Source organism: Sebastes fasciatus, chromosome 10 (assembly GCF_043250625.1).
Source record: "Sebastes fasciatus isolate fSebFas1 chromosome 10, fSebFas1.pri, whole genome shotgun sequence".
NCBI lineage: Eukaryota > Metazoa > Chordata > Actinopteri > Perciformes > Sebastidae > Sebastes > Sebastes fasciatus.
The window spans coordinates 27,098,797-27,120,830 of NC_133804.1; the positions used below are offsets into that span (position 1 = coordinate 27,098,797).

Consider the following 22,034-nt stretch of genomic DNA (forward strand, 5'->3'; position numbering starts at 1 on the left):
ACAGTCGGCAAGTGACCCTGCCAAAGGCACTTTAACATTTGGCTCAGAGCCGTGGTGACAAGGTGTTGATGAGATGCGATCTTGCCTTGATAATATCAAGGTCGGCATCCTCTTATCAAGATAAAAAATAGAAGCACTATGTAATCAACATACTCCGTGTGTCCTGTTACAGTTACACATGACTGACAGGTGAAATTGCGCACATGCTGCGAGGCATCCTAATTGACGAACGCGTGGGGGGGGGTTACACATCATAGAAGTAAATAGAAAACAACCTCACTTGGACCGTGAAGTCCAGGCTTAGCAAGATAATTGCCCGGCTTTAGTAATGTTGGTTATTCACAGTAGGTGTGTGAAAACAGCATGCATTGTTGTCATGCAGCTCCTAGGACATAACAATTTGAGTATGCCATGAATTGTCTCTCAGTAAATACATGTGGGGAGGTGAGATACTGTATGTGTGGGAGGCTTTTCCACAAACGTTTCAGAATTATATTTTGTTTCTAATTATTCTTCACATTGTTTGTTATTGGGCTATACCTCTGGGCTAGTAATCACTGTGTATGTACACACGATGATAACAGAATTTCTGGCAATTTGTTTAGGTGGCTAATTATACAATTATACGGCTGCTACTGCACATGTATTGTCCTTGTTTCTATGCAGTGTGCTGCTCCCTTGTTTGCTATTTTTGTCTTCCTCTTCACTCACTCTAGACAGTTGGCCAGCATCAACTGCTGAACCACTTAACACAAAAGTTATGGCAAAAAGAGATGCAAAACAGCGTAAACTCCGGAGACATTTAGTAATCAGGTAACAGGGATGAAGAAAGAAGATTAGATTGCCTCTTGGCTCAGTGCTCTGCTGCTCCTTTTCTTCATATCTATTTAATTTTTACATATTTATCATAGCATTATTTGTTTCTCTGAGGAATATGGGCGGTGGACCTTTCTGTCTGACATGGCTGGCAATGGCACAGCAGCAATTGTGAAAAGCCACAGCTAGAGATGTGCATATCTGTGTGTGTGTGTGTGTGTGTATGGGAGGGAAGGAGAGGAGGAGAGAGAAAACGAAAGGGTGGGGAGGTGCAGTGAGAAGAAGGGAGGGGGCATGTACGAGGGAGGGCTAAGGCGAGAGAGAGAGAGAGAGAGAGAGACAGAGCGGGAGAACAAGCGGCTCGCCTCGTTCCGCTGCTTTCTCAGCATCCATTCTGTGAGACCCGATTCTGGAGAGGAGAGAGCCACCTAACAGGCAAATTGGAGAAGGAAAAGGGGGAAAAATCCATTGAAGAGGGAGGATATCGAGGAAAATAGCACATAATCAGGGCTCAGTGGCATCTACTTTCACCTCTTATAGCTTTGGCAGAGGTGTCTGAAAGTTTCCGTCCGGGGGGGACACCCTCCCCTTGTTGTGGGGGATGAACAGCGGATGCTGAATTTCATTCCTGAAGGCAGGAGGAGAGCTGTGAATACCGGCTGGATTCACTTGCGGTGGAGCTGGTAGTGCGCACCAGAAGACATCCTACAGTGCCTCTTTCTCTCTCTCGCTCAGTCTCTCACACACGCATTTTTTCCAGTAGAATACATATCATTATTTCACTGTGCCAAGGTGGAATATCAGGGGGGGAAGCAACCCAAAAGAAAATCTCCTGAACCTGGGAAGTAAATGGGAACGGATTATGTACGAAATCAATGAAGGACATCCTGTTCAAAAAAAGTAAGTTCTAATCAGAAAAGGCTTCGAATTGGGTTCTGATTCTGAGAGACTTGGAGGATTTTTTGCCCTTTTTTCTTTATTGTGGAGCAGCACCGAGCTTCAGACAGCTTATCTTGTGGACTATAGGGTTCTGGATGGTATTTCAAGGTAAGAACATATCCACGGGCTCTTGTATATTAATAGAACCCTCCAGGTTTTGAGAAAAGGGCAGATTAGGGAGCCGAAAAGCTCAGCACAAATGATACAGTGAAGTGAGAAAGAGAGAAAGGAAGATGGGAAAGGTGCGTGCGTCTTAGTCTAGACTATATTTAGCCAGTTTTACAGAAAGTGCAAAGTTGGGATTAATGTCTGAATAATACAATAACATGTCCCAAGGCTTACGGACACCATGATTGCTTTTTTGATGGCTATTGGAAGGCTACTCCCCTCTGCAGAGAAAAATGTATCTATGTGTATCTGCATACTTATGCATGTGTGTTTGCTGAGAGGGGAGATGCCTGTCTGCAAAGCAATTCATCTCTTTGCTTCCTCGCTACATAGCGGTTATCACCAGGGGAGGCTGCTAGTGGAAGGGGCATAATTGCGGTGGCTGTTTGTCCTCGTCTTCGCAACAGCTTGTATCTGTGAGCTCAGGGAATTACTTTTATACAGTAGCTACATTTTATTCATAATGGTGAGAGTCGCTCTGCATTTTAAGGGCTGCTGTGTCCCTTTTATCTCTGCTCACAGAGAGCTGATTGTGTCCAGTATTACACTATCTCAGACGCCCTACATTATACCTTCACCTTGAGTTTCTATGTATATGTAAGTTTGTCGGTGCGATTGTGGTCCTGCAATGCATCTCTTTCCATGTCTCTTTATCTCTCTGTTCTCCTTCCAAATGGGAAAGTGATGATACAATCCTTTTTTTTTTCATGTCTATCGTTTCCCAAGTTCCTTTTTAGATGGAAATTAAGACTATTTTAAGAGACAGTGTGCAGACTATGAGACAGAAGGATAAAGGTGTAAGATAGTGTTGTTTTTTGGGTAGAATATATCTGCTGCTGCCCTCTTGATCAATACCAGACAAGTGCAAGGCTACCTCCTTTTGTAAAACAACGGTTGAAATATTTATGATTGCATGAGCATCCTGTTGGTCCCCTGAAATATTTAAAATAATTGAATAATAAATAGCCTGTCTGAGCTGTCAAAGCCGAACTTCGGTCTGGACAGATGATTATAATGCCACCTCCTCATGTAACATGCAAAGCAGTGACCATTAAATGCCTTTGCCTCTGGTTATAAAAATTTCAAAAGAAGTGTCTCTCCTCTTGCAAAACATCCACTGGGGGGAAGTGAAGCCTGATGGGAAGTTGATGACAGCTCCTGTGCATCCGGCGTTGACTGACTATAGGTAGCTTCAAATCGCCAATTGTTCCCTTGCAAATACAGCTTGATTGCAAGAAGCTACTTTGCACAAATATTCCTATTGAAATCACATTTAGCATTCAAGAGGCGTAGTGTGTGTAATCGCTTCCCCTTGAAAGAGATGCAAACGTATCATCTGCTCTGCCTGCTGTATTCATTTAATCTAATGAGCTGCATACATCTACAGTATGTATACATCAGATATGCGTATTAGTGTGTACATACGTGTGTAAGAGAGTGTGTAAGAGTGAAGGAGAGTTTGTTGAGTGTATCTGGTATCTGCGTGGGTGCGTATTTGTCCAGAGCTCTGTGCTTCATCCCTTTTGATGTTTTATTGAGTGTTAACCATGGTAGGACTGACGCATTGCCTCTGATATGGAGTAGCATGGTTAAAGGAAAGCACTAAGCCCGACTTTGCTCTTCGTTGTATTTCCTTTAACCTGAATTAGCAATGCTGTGTCTGCCTCTTTCAGCTCTTTGGATTTGGTAAATGATTTGGTTCAGGCACTCTATGTGCATTGGTGCGAGACGGTGTGTGTGTGTGTGTGTGTGTGTGCTTGTATACATCTGTGTCTGTGTGTAAGCAAATAGGGTATTGTGTTAAGGGTATAGTGTGTGTGCTCAGGTGAGTGTCTGCTTGTGTGTGTATAATCCCCTTCTCTGTGTTAAAGGGGATATACAGTATGTGGTCTGTTTTTCTCCCATTTCTGATGTTAGCAAAGGAGTCAAAGATGAAGCCCTCCATTTTCAGTGATATAATGCATCCACTGAATCACAGGACGGAAGGAAAAAAAGGTGGTGGGGGGGGGCCTTTTCTATTTTGTTATTATTCAGGGCCATTGACAACATGTTCACATGGGGCAGACAGAAATCAGAGGAAACAATATTGGTGCCAAAAATGCTGGACTTTTGATTTATTACTCACAGAAGCAGAGTTTGAATCAGTGTGCATGCACGTCACTAGGCACCTGAAATCTGACGCACACCTTCTTCCAAGTAGAATAAATAATTTGTGGGCCTTTTTGATTTGGTACCAGCAAAATATCAAATATAGAAGATGCAAATCAGGCCTAATATATTAATATCAGGTTTTTGTATCGTCAGTATTACTCTGAGACATCTCATTGTCGAGTAAGGATTCATTAATATGAATATTTCATGACTATCACTAATTGATATTGCCTTTCTAAATATGTCAGACCTCATCATGTAGTTAGGTTTAAGGGAGTGGCGTATTGTCACATAGCATATGGAATAAAAGAAAGTGCTGGTATCTGTTGTTGGATATCCATGCATTGTTTGTTGTAATGGTGAATATAAACTAAATTAAGATGTCTTTAATGTAACTGAGGCATCAAATTATCTTTGTTATTGAAACAAATGAGACAGAACAGATAACTTGATTTGAATTTTTCAGAAAGATAAAATGTTTGTTGCTGCAGTCCCAACTTCCTTATCCTTGAAGTAGAGGTTAGGTTAAGTTTTAAGTGTATTAAGTTTGTCAAGATTTGCAAATATTTTTAACTATTACATATAACATATTTGCTATCTATTGAAAGGAGAAATATGTGACATATCTGCACATGAAATCGAAGAAATCAAACATATTTGACACTTGATATGCATTTTTAAGGAATACTTCACCCGCAAAATGACCATTTATATGTCAGTTACTCACCTGGATTCGTGAAGAAAACGTTTTCTGGCATGCCTCCACGATGACACTTTTCTGGACTTGCACTGACGTGCAGCGCGCCTACGTCAGCGTGAGACTGTTTATGCGGAAGTATTTTAAATAGTTAGGTTTTAGCAAAGATGCATGTTTATGCGGAATAATTTTAAATAGTAAGATACCGGCGAAGATGCATGCTTTTGGGAAGAACTGAGCATTCAACATGATAAATGAGACTTGGATTATAATGCAGAAGTTGTGTGAAAGTTTGCAAACAGATGTTTTGATACAGTTTTGCTGTTGTTAAACACGACCCCACGACTTCTCCCGTTTTTTTGATTCTCCGTTCAGTGTGGAGGCATGCGAGAAAAACAGTTTTCAAGGTAACACGGGGTGAGTAACTAACATACAAATGGTCATATAGTGGGTGAAGTATTCCTTTAAAGCTGTGAAAAATGAAGCTGAGATTGAAACTAAATTAAATTAGTTCAAGAGGTTCAAGGATCGGCTGCAATACAGTGGCATCTTTGAAAAGCGCTTTAAACATCTTTCAGGTTCAGTTTGTAAGGTGCTCCAGAATATATAAGAAAATCATTTACTTAGAAATAGCACAACATAACATTTTATATCATTAAAGAATGTTGTACCACAGTCTTTCAAAATACAGCTTAAACACTTACTGTTGTTAGAGGACAGATGTATAGAGAGCTCTGTCAAAAACAAGGCCTGTACCCAGAAGCAGAACAGAGTATTTTTAGCCTGTCCATTAAGGACATGGAAGCAAAATCAATGATCACAGACTGAAACACTGGGTTTCAAATTTAAGTTCTTTTTTTCCCTCTTTGACCTTTTGGATACAGTTGGGAATATGTACTTTGTAAATATCAGATTCTTACTTGGTCAATGAAACCGTCCCATAGATGTAAATGAAACTGGCCTTTTGTCTCGTTAATATTATTATTTATTTAAACTTAATCTGTAAGGTAACTAATACGTCCATGGACTAATTTCCCACTAGTTTCTGGGTAATATTATAGTACTTTCTCACATTTATATCATGCAGCTATGTGGCTTCACTACATACTTCCAGTTTAAAGGCTAATATATGTATAATAGTTTCTGTCACAACACATTAACATACTCATACTAGCTATCTTGGGCCACACATTTGTAGCATATATATCACCAGCTGTCTGAGACAAACAGGAGACCTTATTTTAAATGGAGGTCTGGTCAACTGGAGATCGAGCCGTGAACGGATGCGGCTGATCTGTTGTCAGCCCCCTTTGAATCCCTGATGAGGCGAAACACAATATGCTCCAACAGCTGGGTCATTTATGGAAAATGCTTACTCATCGTGGCCGACTGCCGCTAAAAGGAAGGGGGGAATAATTCTGTTTTAATAGAGTATGCTTCAAAGAAAAATAAAGATTATTTTAAATGGAACTAATTTATTAGCTCACAAAAAAAAGTCAGCTCTTTTCTAAAAAGACATTTGGGAGAAAACCTTTGGATAAACATGACGACTACTTCACTCACTATAATCTTATTAAAGTGACATGAACAAAAGCATTGAGCAAGAGTATTAAGCAAAATTTGTTCATCATTAAATATTTGACGATAAGGGCATAAGTGTTTCATATTGGAGGCAGTTAGCTAACCGTGTCACTGAAGGTAACTGAGATAAAACATAGGAAGTAGCTCATAGCCACAGTTTCTTTTATGTACAAAAGAGAAATGCTTGGCAAAAGAGATGAGGAAAAGCAACACAAAAGGATTTAAGTCTGTTGAAGATGTGATGTGCAAAGTGACTGCTGGTGGCAGTGTAGCCCTTGTGGGATATAGTAACCAGGAAGAGACTGTCTGGGGCATGAGGACTGATCTACGAACGGCTTCCATTGACGGTGACCTTGCTGTCTGTGTCACTTTGCAGCTCGACCTTCCTGGGCGAGCTGCCCGGGGGCGTGTCGCACCACCTTTTGGAAAAGTCTCTTTCTCTGTGTGTCGACAAGTGGCATTAGTAGGGATCAGGGGTGACGTAGCTGGCTGAAAACAGGGGGCAGAGGATGTTGTTCCGTATGGCAGTTGAGATAGAACAAGAGGAAAAAGAGAAAAGTCTTTTTGGGCTATTCCCCTGGGAAAAAACAAAACAAAGATCAAACTTCCTCGAGCAGTGTGCGCAGCTTAAATGAAGATAATTTATTTTATAACCTTGATCTGAACTTTTGCTTCCCTTAGTACACTTCTTTACACAAGTCTTCCCCTAAACCGAGCAAGCACATAGTTCAGAGAACAAGCAGTTTGTCAGATACAAAGAAAATGAATAAATGAAGCTAGGGATAGCTAGAATAACAATTCCGTATTCTCTTAGCTGTCTCCTCAGTGGACAGCTTGTGTGCTAATTTGTCTTGCAGAGTGCAATATTCACACATCCTACTTGGGGTACTGCCGCCCCTTGAAGCGGAAGCCTTACATGCTGTACATATCATCGGATTTTCCACAGTGCAAAATTGCCAAACGGCTGATATTTTCCTCACTTTGACTACCGTTGTACTCAGTAGCGCCGCACTGTTGTTGTTTACTATCGTCAAGTGACAAACTACCTGAACTCAGTTCTTCTTCGCTGCTCTAAAACAGTAGTTGCCAGTGGCAGCCATGATACATCCAGGGCGACAGCACAGTGAAGGCTACTGTTTTGGAGCGGCGAAGAAGATTTGATTTTTAGTTAAACAAGTCAATTTTCTCTGAGTTAATAAAGTATTGTATCGGATCAGTGCATAGACTGGCGTACTTGCCGATACTGATTTTGAGCAGTATCGGACGTATTTCCGACACTGGTGTCAGTATCTCTATTCTGTAACTCTATTGATTATGATGGGAGACATTACAGAATGTTATTTCTATGAAAATCTCAGCAGTTATAAATCAGAATAAAATGTTCGATTTGGTTTTCACCTTTTTAAAAAAAAAAACTTTATTAAAGATTACTTAAAGAAACGGCATAAAAAAGTCAAAAGGCATGATCTGTCACTTGAGGTATTTAAATGCTGTATCCAGAATGAATCAGAGAGGTTTTTTGTAGTTACAAAATGCCTTCCCACCCAACCCCACCCCCAAAGTGATATGAAAGCATGGGCAAACTCCACACATGAGATGTTTGACTATAAAAATAGAAAAATAATTTCACATGCAACTCAAAAAGTCTATTTCAGGTAAAACAAATCCTGTGTTGTGGGAGGTTATATTGTTCTACCAGTGTTAGATTTTGCCTCTATAGCTTATTACCATCAGCCTACATGTAAATATGCTGACATCCGGTTCATTTGTAGTCTCTTGTCTAAACAGCGGAGTGCTGTGAAGCACATACGGGACTGTAACATCCTTGGCCATAATGTTTTACAATGCCCCTTAACAACATGTAGGGACACTGTGTCCTTGTGCTTTGCATGTTTTCTTATACTATGTAATTCAGCCAGTATTCATCTACCCAGTAAGTAATTTGAGCCACAAACAGGCAAACACAGCCCTACCACTTATGTGCCATTACTGACCAGTCCCGTTTTTTTTTTTTTTTTAAACGAATTAGGGATCATTAAATATTCACACAGTAGAATAACCTGCCTATATCCTAATAGCAAGGAAAGATTGATACTGGTTCTTTTTCAGTGAGGCCAATGTTGGAGCCATCCTTTTTATATTTTGCCTCCATCAGCCACTTTGGGATGTCCTCACAGCGACTTTGCCACCCTCATCCTCTCTCTGCACCCTCAGTTTTCGGCTGTAAAGCAGGATATTTAGAGTATTGACTGCTTTGCTCTTTATATCATACCAGAAAGGCTGTATCTCTGGAATCAAGGTGAGGGGCTACTTACATATTCAACATTTTGTTGTGTGCATTGTTTTTGTAAAGCTCAATCCATTATCAGAGCAGATCAAGGGTTGGATATCAATGTTAGAGAAATGATTTATTCAGCATGTGCACTTTTGTGTAAAATTCATCCAAGATTCATATTAAGGCAGAAATATGTGCATGGATTTTGACAAGACCAAACTTCACTCAGTTGTTAACAAAATGATTGAAAAGTATCTTTCAAATATTAGCCAGACAGCAGTTGAAAATGAATCCTTGAGCTGTGAGTTGCAGGGCCGGTGCCCAGAAAAGGTTAGGTCATTTATACTCTACAGTATCCCCCCACTAATGCTTCACAGGTAGATCCAGCAATGTCAGAGTGTAGTCTTTTCATTGCAACATGGATACCTCGTCTGCCTCTGAGGGGACTATGGACTCTCCAAAAGCACTTGTGTCTCTTACATTGGGCAAGCTCCCATAACCCCGCTTCTGCCAGACTATGAAAGGCTCTCAACAGGACACTGGGCCTGCACTTGTTAGTGCAGGTCACTGATCCTGGCCTCCTTTGGGCTTACAGCTGGTATAGACCAAAGTACAGCTTGGATATTTGTTAGTTCCTTATGTTTAAGGAGTCTGTGGGGAAGAGTAAGAACACCAACAACACACCTTAAAACCCCGCTAAGCGCCGAAGACTGTTGTTGTTGTTTTGGGAGAATGAAGTCTCCCCAGGTGTTATGGGTTCACACAGTGTTGTGCTGGTTCTTGCGGATGAGTTTTCATCTCCTGGTGGGAAAAGGTTCCTTGTGGAAAGAATCTGAAAGTGTGAAACAAGATTAAAGAAAATAGAGGGCATCCAAAAAGGAGATAATGGGTGTAATAGTATATATAGTAGTTAATCATTTTTATAATTCATGGCCCTGCCTTTTATTGAGTATCAGAGCCTAAATCTCAATCTTGAATATTCTATTGGTGTAAAAGAAGACAGGCAGGATGACTAGAGATTAATTCCTGTATAGGCACAAAAAGCTCATATTATACCTGCACCGTTCTATTAAGATAGTGACACTTGGCTGCTATCCAGTAAGTGCAACCAACCCAATTTCATAACAGCATTGCTCCTGAACTCCCATACACTTTAGTCACCTCCTGCTCTATTTCAGGCTGTTGCATGAACTGCCAATAAATTGGGAGGAGGGGCTGTGATTCAGTGTTGCCCTTTTAATTTATTGCATGCTTCTTTTTTATATTCGTATAATCTCAGATAGCTGTCAGTTGGGCGAGAGACTCATTAGAGCCGATGTCATGCCGTTGCTCCTGGGCTGGGGAACATACTGAATAGATAAGAACTCCTTCTCCTCTCCCAGCTTCTCTCCCGCTCTCTTTATCGCTGCAGCGCTCTCCTTTCCTCTTCTTAGTCTGCTCAGCGTGTTACCAGAGGTTTGACTGTCAAGTGGAAGCTCTAGACATTTTGGAGTCTTTCAGGGAGGCGATGGAGGTTCTGACGGCAGCACGTAATCTTCTGCCTGCTGCGGTCTTGTTCGCCTTTTGGTTACGCAGGGATGTTGTCTGATGATTCAGTTGCTTGTCTGGAGCAAATGTGGGCTATTGTGTGTGTGTGCGAGACTATGTGTTTGCTGGTTTATAGATAGCTATTGGGTAGGTGGAGAGAAAAGGGATTGAAAGGATAAACACTAAGGCTGTGAGAATATTTAATTATGCATTTAATCGCATGATTGTCCATGATTAAATTGCACATTTTTAATTTTTTATTGCCATGTATTTAATACTCTTATCAACATGGAAGTAGGCAAATATGCTTGCTTTATGCAAACATATGTTTATTGGAAATCAATTAACAACACAAAAAAATTACAAATATTGTCCAGAAACCCTCAAAGGTACTGCATTTAGCTTAAAAAATATGCTCAAATCATAACATGGCAAACTCAAACCCAACAGAAAACAACAGCTGTCAGTGTATCAGTGTGCTGACTTGACTATGACTCACCAAAAACTGCATGTGATTATCATAAAGTGGGCATGTCTGTAAAGGGGAGACTCGTGGGTAACCATAGAACCCATTTTCCCCTTTGAAAATGGCCATGACAGTTTTTCCTCGCCAAAATTTTATATAAGATTGGAGCATTATTTATCCTCCATCGCGACAAGCTAGTATGGATTCCTTAGGTGTTCTAGTTTCATATGATATAAGTATCTTTACTCTAACTTTAAAACGGAGCCCGCTACAACCTCCAAAAGTTTGATTGTGTTAATGCGTTAAAGAAATCAGTGGAGTTTACTTTGACATTCCTAATAAAAACTGATACAATTTGAACGACTTGTCAAGCTGTCATAACGTCTCCTTAAGTCAGTTGTAAATGAATAATATGCAAAAATATATATATATCATGTGACATTATTTTATTTTTGACTTAACTAGTGATTAAATGGGCTGTAGCAGGGTTTTAGCCTTACTACCCCATCGCTTAAAATATGACACTGTAAACCCTTATGTATTAATAATAGCTGGTTTAATATTGTATTACAATACCAATACATTTGGTTTTATTACCTTTTTTGCCCATTCAGATTGCCACATTATTCAGGTATTAATAAGCTTTTTTCATTATGTGGTTGTGAATATACTCTTAGTTGCTGCTAGATTTACTGTTCCAGTTTCTGAAAGAAAAGAGCAATCCTTCTTTTGACTAAATCTCAACACCCATCTAATTGGTGTGAAATGACAGACAAACAGAATGTTTAATTCTCACGTAAAATTTGTAATCTGTTATTGCAGTATGACATTCTGCATGAAAACACTTCCTGCCCACTTTGGGCTTTGTTTACAAAGTGATTCATCAGACTGAAGTCTTGACTTCACTCTGATATTTGTTTCGTGCTATTGACAATAGGAAAGCAATTCTGTATATCACCACAAGAGTTGTATATGTATTTACAGATAGCAAAAGGCCTATTTAGATTTCCATTGTATCTAAACAACAAAAATAGATATGAGATTTAGGTGACAAACTTTACTGTAGAGATTATATTTTAAATTGTGAAATGAAGTTTAAAAAGGCACAGATGCTTAACAATATCAAACAGCATTGAGAGAGTATATAATAAAGAAGATGATGATTATTCTGTGTTCCTCTGTAGTCAGTCCCTGATGGAAGACCTATTATCTCCATGGATAGTAGACCCATTCCAATTAGTATTTTTTTATTCTAAAAATATCTGTATCTCTGAGCCACACTTTATAACGGTCTCCACTAAATGGCACATGCCAGCTGCATCACAAATGGGTCTATATGTCCCATGTTCAAAGATGCAGGCCATGGGATATAAACAACATCACATGCCTTTGTGAATAAAATTGTGGATGACAGCACCACAGAAACTAGCTCTCTCCTGCCACCCTTATAATATTGGCAATGCATGACAGAGATTGTACATGTCCTCTCAACACACGTAGAGCAAATTGAGCTCGCCTGCTGCCACATTAGATATTGCAGGGACTTTATTGCCCACTCGTCTTTGATGAGCCGGGAATTAAACCTCCAAATTTAAACATTGACCTTTTACTTCCAAGTATGCAAGCGCCACTGCTATTGTCAACATGTGTAATTCCTAGCCTTGGATGCCGACATGGTCACTGTGAATTATAAATCAATGAGCATGTATTAGTGTAAAATCCTCAAGCACTTGGGGCTTTGCTTGTGATGGAAGAATGAATAGGAGGGAAACAGGGGCACCTCAGGGGATGTCAGGCTGTCCAACTCTGGGTCTGCTGGTCACAGCCTGGAGCTCATCCATACAGATACATAGAGACAGGGGGCTTATGAAGCATCGGCTCTGAAAAAAAACAGCGTGTTTCTTTCTGTCTGTGTGACTGTGCTTTGATTAGCTGTTGAACAAAAGAAAAGGCACTGTTGCATGAAGCATAATGTTGAGATAACGATCCACAGGATTTTGTACATGTCATTTTTTTGTAACACAAGTTATTCTACTAGCTAGTATATGAAAACATTCACATTTATTGGTGAAAACAATTAATTTTCCTGAAGATCATTTGGTTGTTTGTCAGCAACAGTTGTTTGAAGTCATCACAGGAGGGACTGACAGACACGGTACAGACATCAAAGTACTGGACGTAGGCCTATTACTTGATCTAGAGGTGATCTATGTGATGTGCAATGCAAAAACTATGCAGAAATGGATGCTTAGCAACAATACTGCCCCTGCCAAGAAAAGGGGAAAAAGGCTGTTTAGCATTGAGTTTTGCCTTTGATAGACTATTTAATCAATGAGCAAGAGAAAATGTAGAAACACCTTTTGGTGTGGATATGCTTTTTGTATCTTAGTAGTTCATGGTCCTTGAACAACCCGAATGTGTTTTAACCTGTCTGTTTTCAATTTAACAGAGGAGATAGTGTAGGAGTTACAGTAAGTAAGAGGCACTGAATGACAACATTTAGGTAACCCAGTTTACCTGTGACCACATGAAGTGGAAAATCAGCCCAGGTCTCTACTAGGGCTGCACGATTATGGCCAAAATGCTAATCACAATCACGATTATTATCACGATTATTCATATATTTTAGGGATACAATATTTTTATTGCAAATTCACATTTAAATAAACAGAGCGCTGCTTTCACTTTCATGTTGTTCTATATTCCAACCGTCAACATTTTTTTAATTGTCACTAATAACTTTGTTATTGTCATCTATAGTGGTTATTTGCATAAAAACACACAATTCAAGAAATAAATGATTGTATTGTTATTTAAGTAAAAAAGTATTTGCTTCGATTAAAATAAATCTTGGCATTATAATTCTTATTACATAATAAGCTGCTTAGAGCTAATGTTAGGAAGTTAAACAGGTCATAATTCTGTCTATTATTTATTTTATATTGCTGTGAAAACGTCTCCTTCAAACAAGTGGATTTATTCAAGTTACTCGCCAAAAACTGCATTGTACAAGATTACATTGAACGCAGCATGATAACGTTATAATTTACCATCGCCTAATACTCATTTTACTGAGTAGACCTTGAACGCACCACCATCTCTCTAGCTCCGTGCTGTCGGCAGACGAGCCGGTCACTGTGATTACTCTGAGCAGCATCATGGGAATGAATTACAATATAATAAGTTTCTGATTAAGTCGGTTGTTCACAAATGTTTTAAGGTTGTTCCTCCATGGTTTATTTTGGACTTACAGTTGTGACAAATTGCAGCTTTATGTCTTCTTCCCTCACAATGAAGTACTTCCACGCCGACGACATGTTGTGTATGTGACGTTACTGACTGGGCCGCTGTGTGCTGATGTAAAACCTTCATGGGGCGGCTGCCCATGTGTGTGTGACTGGCAAAAAATCTGATATATGAGACTGCTGAAAAGCGTCCGTCTTCGATCGGCTGCTGATTGACGGTTCATCTCTAGCTGTTAGTTTAGGAAGGGCTTGATTTATGCAACATAGTTTTCTATGAGCAGATCATTTAAAATGTTAATATCGCAGTCAATCATGTTCAGTTAATTGTGGGAAGACAATATAGCGATAAGTATTCAATTAACAGTCTCTATTGCAAACCTGCTTGGAACCTGCTTGGAACCGTGTACACTTATGTTGACAGTGAGATTGTTTCATGTTGTATTTAAAATATTGAAAAACATGATTTTTCTTCTAGCAACATACAATTGTATTATTAATTTCAGCAATATACTGTATTGTTAGTATGTAGTACACTGTATCAAATAGTGGTGGGGTTATAACAATGTTCAATTTATTTAAGACGTATGTGTCCCCTAAAGGGATCCCAGAAACACCCACACAAACCCCACACACACACACACACACACACACACACACACACACACACACACACACACACATCCACACGCACACATGCATAAACACTTGACAGAAATATGAATAATTTAGATTCTATGAACATGTTAAGATGCATTATTTCTGAAAGCACTCAACAGAAAGCAATGGGATTATTGTACATGGCTGCATCCGGAAGCCTGTTCAACATGTTTGTGTTACTTAAGAGAGGGAGACAGCTTAGCTTCTTTCAGCTAATTAGCAACTTAATGAGCTGAGACACTGAAAATGCTAAAACTAAATCACCACATTTATTGTTTTATCTTTTGTAATTTATATGGGTACATGGGAAAATAGCACGTCCACATAAACATGAGGTAAACTCAGGCAGATTGCAGCTGATGATCACACAGTTACTTATTTGCCCTGCGGGAAGAAAAATAAATGACTAACAGCTTACTACAGGGGTATAGGATTGGCTTTCTGTGCTCATAGTAATGATGACATGGCACCTTGTATACAGTGAGGTTGAGGAGTACATTATCTCGACAATTACTGTTCTGTTAGAAGATGAAAGCCTTTTACCACACTGTTTTGTGGCCTCTGCCTTTGGTCCTCAGGGTCGCCCATATACTCAGCGACCCTGGTTTCCTCTCTTCCGGTGCAACACCCATCTAATCCCATTACTGTTTGTGACTCACTACTTTCAACAGTCGGGAGGGGGAAAAAAAGTGCATAAATAATGTATTCCTTGGGTGTATCCACCCCCAGATCAATGGCAATACAAAGACCATCTACAAAGACGGTTGGCTCAAGGCCATATTTGATCACTTCCACTGCGTAGGATCACTGCTCCCTTTTTTGTCAGCCCGCTGAGACTCAATTATTTCCAAGTGTTTGTAAGCTATTGTTGAAAGAACACGAAGTGAATATTTAAAGTTGGTGAGGGGAAGAAAAATCTTTGATGAGACATGAAAACAGCAGATGGATGGTAATAGTGAACTGTTAAACAGAGAGAGGAGGAGAAAAAGAAAGAGGAGAAAAGAAAATGATTTGATGCAGCATCCTATTCCTCATAGGGATACTGGGAAAGGAGTTGTATGCATGACAGCAGACAAGCATCTGCTGTGTTTATACAATATGACAGAGAAAAAGGACAAATTACAGAGCTCTTGATCATTTGAAAAGCAACTGATAGAGCCATAGCATAGCAGGTCAGAGCACTTAACCGATCAGTAGGAACTAGAGTACAACTCAGATGAGCTGGGTTTCCATCAAGACATTCCTCGTTAAGGAGGAACCAAAAGTGTCTTTCAGCCCATTGTTGTCAATGTTTCCAAAGTGGTCTAAAGACCTGTGAAGATTATATTACACAGTTTTTAATGTGTTTAAACCTTATGAAGGAAATGTCAATTTGCCATTGCACTTCTCTTATTACTTTTCGTGTATAGAAATCTACTAGTTGATAATTGCTGTGCATTTAATTTGTTCAAGTTTTTCAAAACAACGGAGTTGACATAGCAATTTGCACTCCTAAACCTGTTTGTATCTGAAACCTACTTAACCTATCAAATAAATTGCTTTGGAATACATTTAAATTGAATGCAAAATTACAATGCCATGCAAATTGTATGCAAAAAGGGCTCTGATATCGGAAGTATATCGGTATCAGCAGATATCCAAATTCAGGTACAGTGGAAACCGCTGATAGTGATCACGGTTACAGTGATCGACCACTTTTATGGATCAAAAAGTTTGGGACAGAATAATTCCTATACAAACGCTGTTTAAATAATTTGCTTACAGTAATGAAGTAGTCCGCTTGCAGTGTTCATTTTGGGTCTTTTCATACATGAAAACATATGGAAAAACATTTTAAAACTACATTAGACTAACGTTAATCAAATTTTTGTTTCGATTTCTACTTTACTCCCTTGATACTTTGCCTTGCAGACCGTCTGCTTTCTGGCTGGATAACTGAGGCTGATGCTGTTTGTCTATTGATATCGTGACGGGAAAAGGAAAGTAATTTCTAAATGCAAAAACAAATAAAGCGCCCTCGTCGAGTGGATTGATAATGCATGATTATGTAATGCTCTGCGGCACGCATGCAGACCAGCGCCCGTCTTCCTCCATGCCACTACCGGGTGAGCAAGCATGGAGCCTGAGCAAAGGGGCGCCGTTCATCTGCATGCACCGCTCGCGTTGCAGAGCCGGCCAAAAATGGCGAAGCCTCACACTCGTTGAGGGAAAAGAGCCAGTAAATATCGAAGCAGTCCGTTTCATTACTTTTTATTCATGCAATAAATATACAAATGTCAATTAGATGGTAATCTGCATGAGAAATGATGCACAGCAACAAAGATTCGGTTATAATAATCATCCGCTCATAGTGATCAATTTGACCCGGACAGACGTGATCACTATAAGCAGTTTCCACTGTATCGCAATTGGATCAGAGTTAAAGAAAAGTAGATTGTGCATCTAACTTCCAAAAGATCCAGAGGGTGTTTGAGGTCATTAATACGCTGAAGAAGTTGATATGCAGCTTTGTGGTCCAAGCAACAAGTGACAGCAAGCTTCTTACCACAGAAGTAGAGATTTATTTTCCCCCTCATATCCCTTGCTGGGTTTGTTCCTCCCTATCCCAGATGGCTGGGCTCATAGCCCAAGATTTTCACCAGGAAAAAAATCTATTTTTCAGTTGTTTTTTTCCATTTTTTTTCATTTCCTACATTGCAAAATCTTCACTCCTTCAGCAAGAATTGATGGTACATCCGATTGGCACTGTACCACCACTCTGGCTGTGTCACGGATAATGAGTATTTGTGTGAAGGGCAAGGCACACACTAAAATTAGATCAAAGGTCTGCACTCTATATGCATCAAACGGTGGACACAAGTCATGCTTCAGCACGGCTAGTGCCATGCCTATTCAGCTACTCAGATGTCATACCACTGGTAATGACTGGATCTGCTTAAGGAGACGTCTTTTGATGTGCAGCTCCCGAGTGTGCATATCTTGGTTTCATCAGTCTAATTTACATTCCAGACAATATTTGGGGGATTAAAACTGTGTAACTAATCAGCAAACTGTTGCTGTATGACTCTGCAATCATCGACCAGTGTTCTTCGTAGTGGCACTGGACAGACTCCACCTGCTACAAGAGCCCTTAGTCACACTCAAGTTTTTTTTTTTTTAGCTTACAGAACCACCACCTGCTACGTGTCATACCAAGCTTGTGCTGACACCGGGCAGTATATATATTTTTTTGAACTGAACTGAAAAGTGCAGTGATCTGAGCAGTTTCAAAGTTTTGTTCGGTATAAGATATATCCAGACAGAATTTACACCTGTTCCCAGGATGACATTTAAATATCTAAGGCCTTTGTTCACCCATTGTTTTATGTCCCTTACGTATATTAAAAAAGAGGCTATGTCTAGGAAGAGTAAAGACAGATCACCTTTTAGACTTAACTCACTTTCATCAACTCCAGAAATATTCAATAAACATTTGTTCAATGTGTTGTCTGACTGATATGGAAAAATACTTCCATTTTGTTTTCCATTGCCCTTTCTACTGTGAACTGCACACTGCTTTGTTTAGTGACATAAAAACAGATATTGGTTTTATAAATATGGATGATGCACAAAGACTAAGTTGGCTGATCACATATGAAACCTTTAAATTAGCCTCGGAGATGAGAAATAAAGCCCTTTTATCAGGATACATTGTTGATATAAAGCAGCTATTTTCAGTTTACAGTTCATTTTAAATGCCTCTACAAAATTGTTATTTGAAAGACGATAGAAGTATTTATAATGTTGTAGTTCTTTTGTTTTTTTATATGTGTTACCAGAAGATGCATGTTTTGTGAAATAAAGGCGTCTTGTAATGCCACGGGGGATCGGCCAGATGTTTGGCATGACAGAAATTTAAACTTAGCTAAACTTATCTACAACTATTACATTTAGGTAACCCCCAAAAAGTAAAACTCTCTATATAATAAATGCATCCTCTTCATTTGATAAATGATGGCAAAGGGATCAGCAGAAAATCGGATATCAATGTAAAAACACTGTGTTTTAGAATATATTTTTTCTCACTTTGGTTTAGCATCCGCTCGATTTACATCTCACTATCAACCACTGACGAAACAATCTGAACAGTCAGTGAAAATGTGGCACATATCATCAGTTGATAATCAAGAGGCTGGCTCCCATCATCAAACATGTGATTAGAAAAGTCTGTGTCGTTGGCAGAAAGCATCTCCTCTTGTCACTGCTGTCTGATTAAGAGGAGTTAACACCTTAGTAATGGAGTCAACCTGTCAGCATGTTGTATTGGCAGTGTGTCATGTGATCCACACTCACCACCCACTTTATATGAGTAGGTCACTGTCTTTTATTCCTCCTAAAATGGAAACTGTGGAGTGCACGTTATTAAGAGGTGATGAATTGACTCGCCATCTGGTCACGCAAGTCAAGCAAACTAGAAATGAGTTTTGAATGGGAGCCATGCTGAGAAATGGGCAAAAATGGGTCAGTTTGTTTTCAGCCTGTTTTCTTGATCACGCATGATGGAAAGCCACTAATCTGTCACTAATGAGTGTTACAGTCATTTTAAAATGCAAAGCTTCACAAGTTTACTTATCTGTTTTTTGGCAAATGTTCACTCCTCCTTGTTGACACTGAGCTCAGGTAACCTTGTGTGTACTACTTTGATGAAAGAGAAGGGGGGGTGAACTTTCATTAGATTTTAAGTAGGTCACTGTCTGTGCAGGAGCAGCATACAGTAGATTATATGCCTGCTAGCAAGAAGTACACCTGGGAGACGGGGCTTGGCCTTGGGTGTAGAACACAAGCTTTATGTTCTACCATATTTAAAACATTAATCTAGGCCAGTGTCATTACCTTAGCTTGATTATTTTTCAAATTCTGGCATTTTGTGACTATGATTATGGTTGTTGCTCTGGGCACAACACTGGTTTAGTTATACAGCTTGATTGAATATTGTCTAAATCTGTGTGTACAGTCCTGACTGTATAACACTCTGTTTAAAAAATACAGGCTGTTATACTAAGAGATGTTCCAATACCCTTTGTTCTTTCTTGATATGATAACTATCTTTGTCGTATGGCCTGACTCACGTTAAACCCTTTGTAAAACATGAACAAATACATACAGAGACTTTTATTATTCAGTTTGTCAGTTTGAAAGAACATAAATAAAAGAAGCTAGGAATAAATAACAATTCCTTATTCTCTTAGCTGTCTCCTCAGTGGACAGCCTGTGTGCTAATTTGTCCTGCAGAGTGCAATATTCACACACCCTACTAGGTTACTGCCACCCCTTGAAACGGAAGCCTTACATGCTATACATATCGTTGGATTTTCCACTGTGAAATATTGCCAAATTGCTGACATTTTCCTCGCTCTGACTACAGTTACCGTTACACTCTCCACTAGCACTGCACTGTTGCTATTGTCATGCGAAAAACTACCTGCAATCAGTTCTTCTTCACTGCTCTAAACAGTATTTGCCAGTGGCAGCCACGATACATCCAGGGCAACAGCACAGTGAAGGCTACTGTTTTGGAGCGGCTGGGAAAAATGTATTTCTGGTTAAACAAGTTTATTTTTTTCTGGCTTAATAAATTATGGTTTCATATTGGTGCATAGACGGGCATACTCGTCGCTACCTGATAGTAGTATCAGACGCATTTTCAATATTGGTATTGGAACAACTGTAGTTATACTGTTCTGTTAGCATGTTGGAGACTGAAAATTGTTGAAATTTGATATTTATGAATATATGTATTGTTTTTAAACTAAAAGAGTGGTACCCGAATATTGTTACTTGATATCTTGATATAGTTTTTATGGTAATTTCCATGTTTGTGCGCAGATGGTTTGTATTTTCGTGTCTACCCCTTCTGCAGTCTGCATTGTGCATAAGTAGTTTTGGGAGCTTATGTTGACTCTTCTCCCCGCTGTCATCTGTGCTATATACTGCATTTATTCCACTTGACTGCATGACTTTAAATCATGTCTCTTATCTTCCCCCATGCGATAAGATTTTCCATTTAAGAATTCATGTGACATTAGGCATACAGAGCATTGTTGAAGCAGAACAAAGACATTCAAAATATTTTTCTCAGTATGGATTTGCATGTCTGCTCCTGAACCCTTACTGCTGTTTTCTGCTTTTAAAGTTGCCTTTGAGATTCCCTTTACATTAAGTGAGATGCATGAAACAGTAATCTGCTGCAGGTTCTTCCTGGGCTTTGAAGATATTTTACAGATGATTGCGCTTTTTGTAGAGTTGGAAGTCTCTTAGGAGGATAGGGAAGCATAATAAGGTTGGAGGTTGATATCTGGTATAGTCTCTGTGCCTTTGAAAATGAACATTCAACCTCCATCTGGGTTTATCTTTTACCAGCAGACTCCCAAGAAAGACGTTGTAATCACACTGATATTGAGTGATACTTACAGTAGTGTGTCTATACTTTATTCCTATAAGAAAATAAGGATCTTAAGCTTTTCCCTATAGGGTTTATCATCAATCGGTTGCAGAACAAACACAAACACCTTCACACTCATATTCACATCTATGGAAGATTATATGAATTGCATATCATTACACTGTGGGGAGAACATGCACAAAGAAAATACCAAGACAGAGGTCTGCACAGGATGTTCTTGCTGTCAAGTTGCAGTTCTCGTATGCAGGCCCGAAGGTAGAGCACTGAGTGATTGCCCTTAGGTTTCACGGGCTGACTCCAAAGTTCCTTTGTGGGTTGTATTAGACTGTCTGTCTGACCCTCTGAAGCAAGAACTTTGATCTGTCAGCCGCTGTGGGAGGTGGTGACATTTGGCTAGCTCTGACCTTTGGAAGCAGTTTTTTGTTTCTGGAATTAGATTTAGAAAGAAAAAATATATGTCTTAAGCTTATTGATAAGACTTCACTGTAATGTTATCAATGTACTGCGTAACATGAAAATAATCTCTTACAAAAATGCAGTAATAAAATAATTATATATTTATTAAACTTGCAACTCAATAAGTGAATTGGTTTTGATTGAAGTTACCTTGCAAGTGTGTTTTGGTAGACAAGGCGAGTACATAGTGTACTGTACTCATTAGGCTTACCGCAGGTTACCGCAATGCGATAACGTGTCATGTCCATGACGGAGTTAGCTCTCAGCTTTAGCCATGATGTCTAGCTCTGCTTTTCCTGGCAATGTGTGAAACCCAAAGTGTTTCCATACTTTACTGTATGTGTAGTGTTTACCACGTTGGATTTAATGTGAGGGTGGAGGTTGTATCCAGGTGGAACCTCCGCCGTTTTCTACTTTCTTGTTTTGGCTCGCTGCGGCCGGCTGCTGTTTGTTTTGGTTGTCGGATATGGAACGGATATGACGTCACGTTATACTACAACAATAAAAGCGGTGATTTCCTTTTACCTCCGCATAGACTCAAATGAAGCAAATCGATTCTGGCATTAACAAAAACAATTTCAAAATCGTAAAAGGAAGAAATTGGGATACACAGT

The 22,034-nt window shown here is 39.5% G+C and overlaps 1 protein-coding gene across 4 annotated transcripts in view; it reads left to right on the forward strand.

Annotated features, from left to right (window-relative positions):
- The first annotated feature begins 1,138 nt into the window (after window positions 1–1,138).
- lingo2 (leucine rich repeat and Ig domain containing 2) overlaps window positions 1,139–22,034 on the forward strand; it is a 247,894-nt gene continuing 226,998 nt past the window's right edge. For all 4 annotated transcript variants that reach the window (XM_074649223.1, XM_074649224.1, XM_074649221.1 and 1 more), the window contains exon 1: window positions 1,139–1,863. The gene's annotated coding sequence lies outside the window, so the exon portion shown is untranslated. The remainder of the gene's footprint in view (window positions 1,864–22,034) is intronic.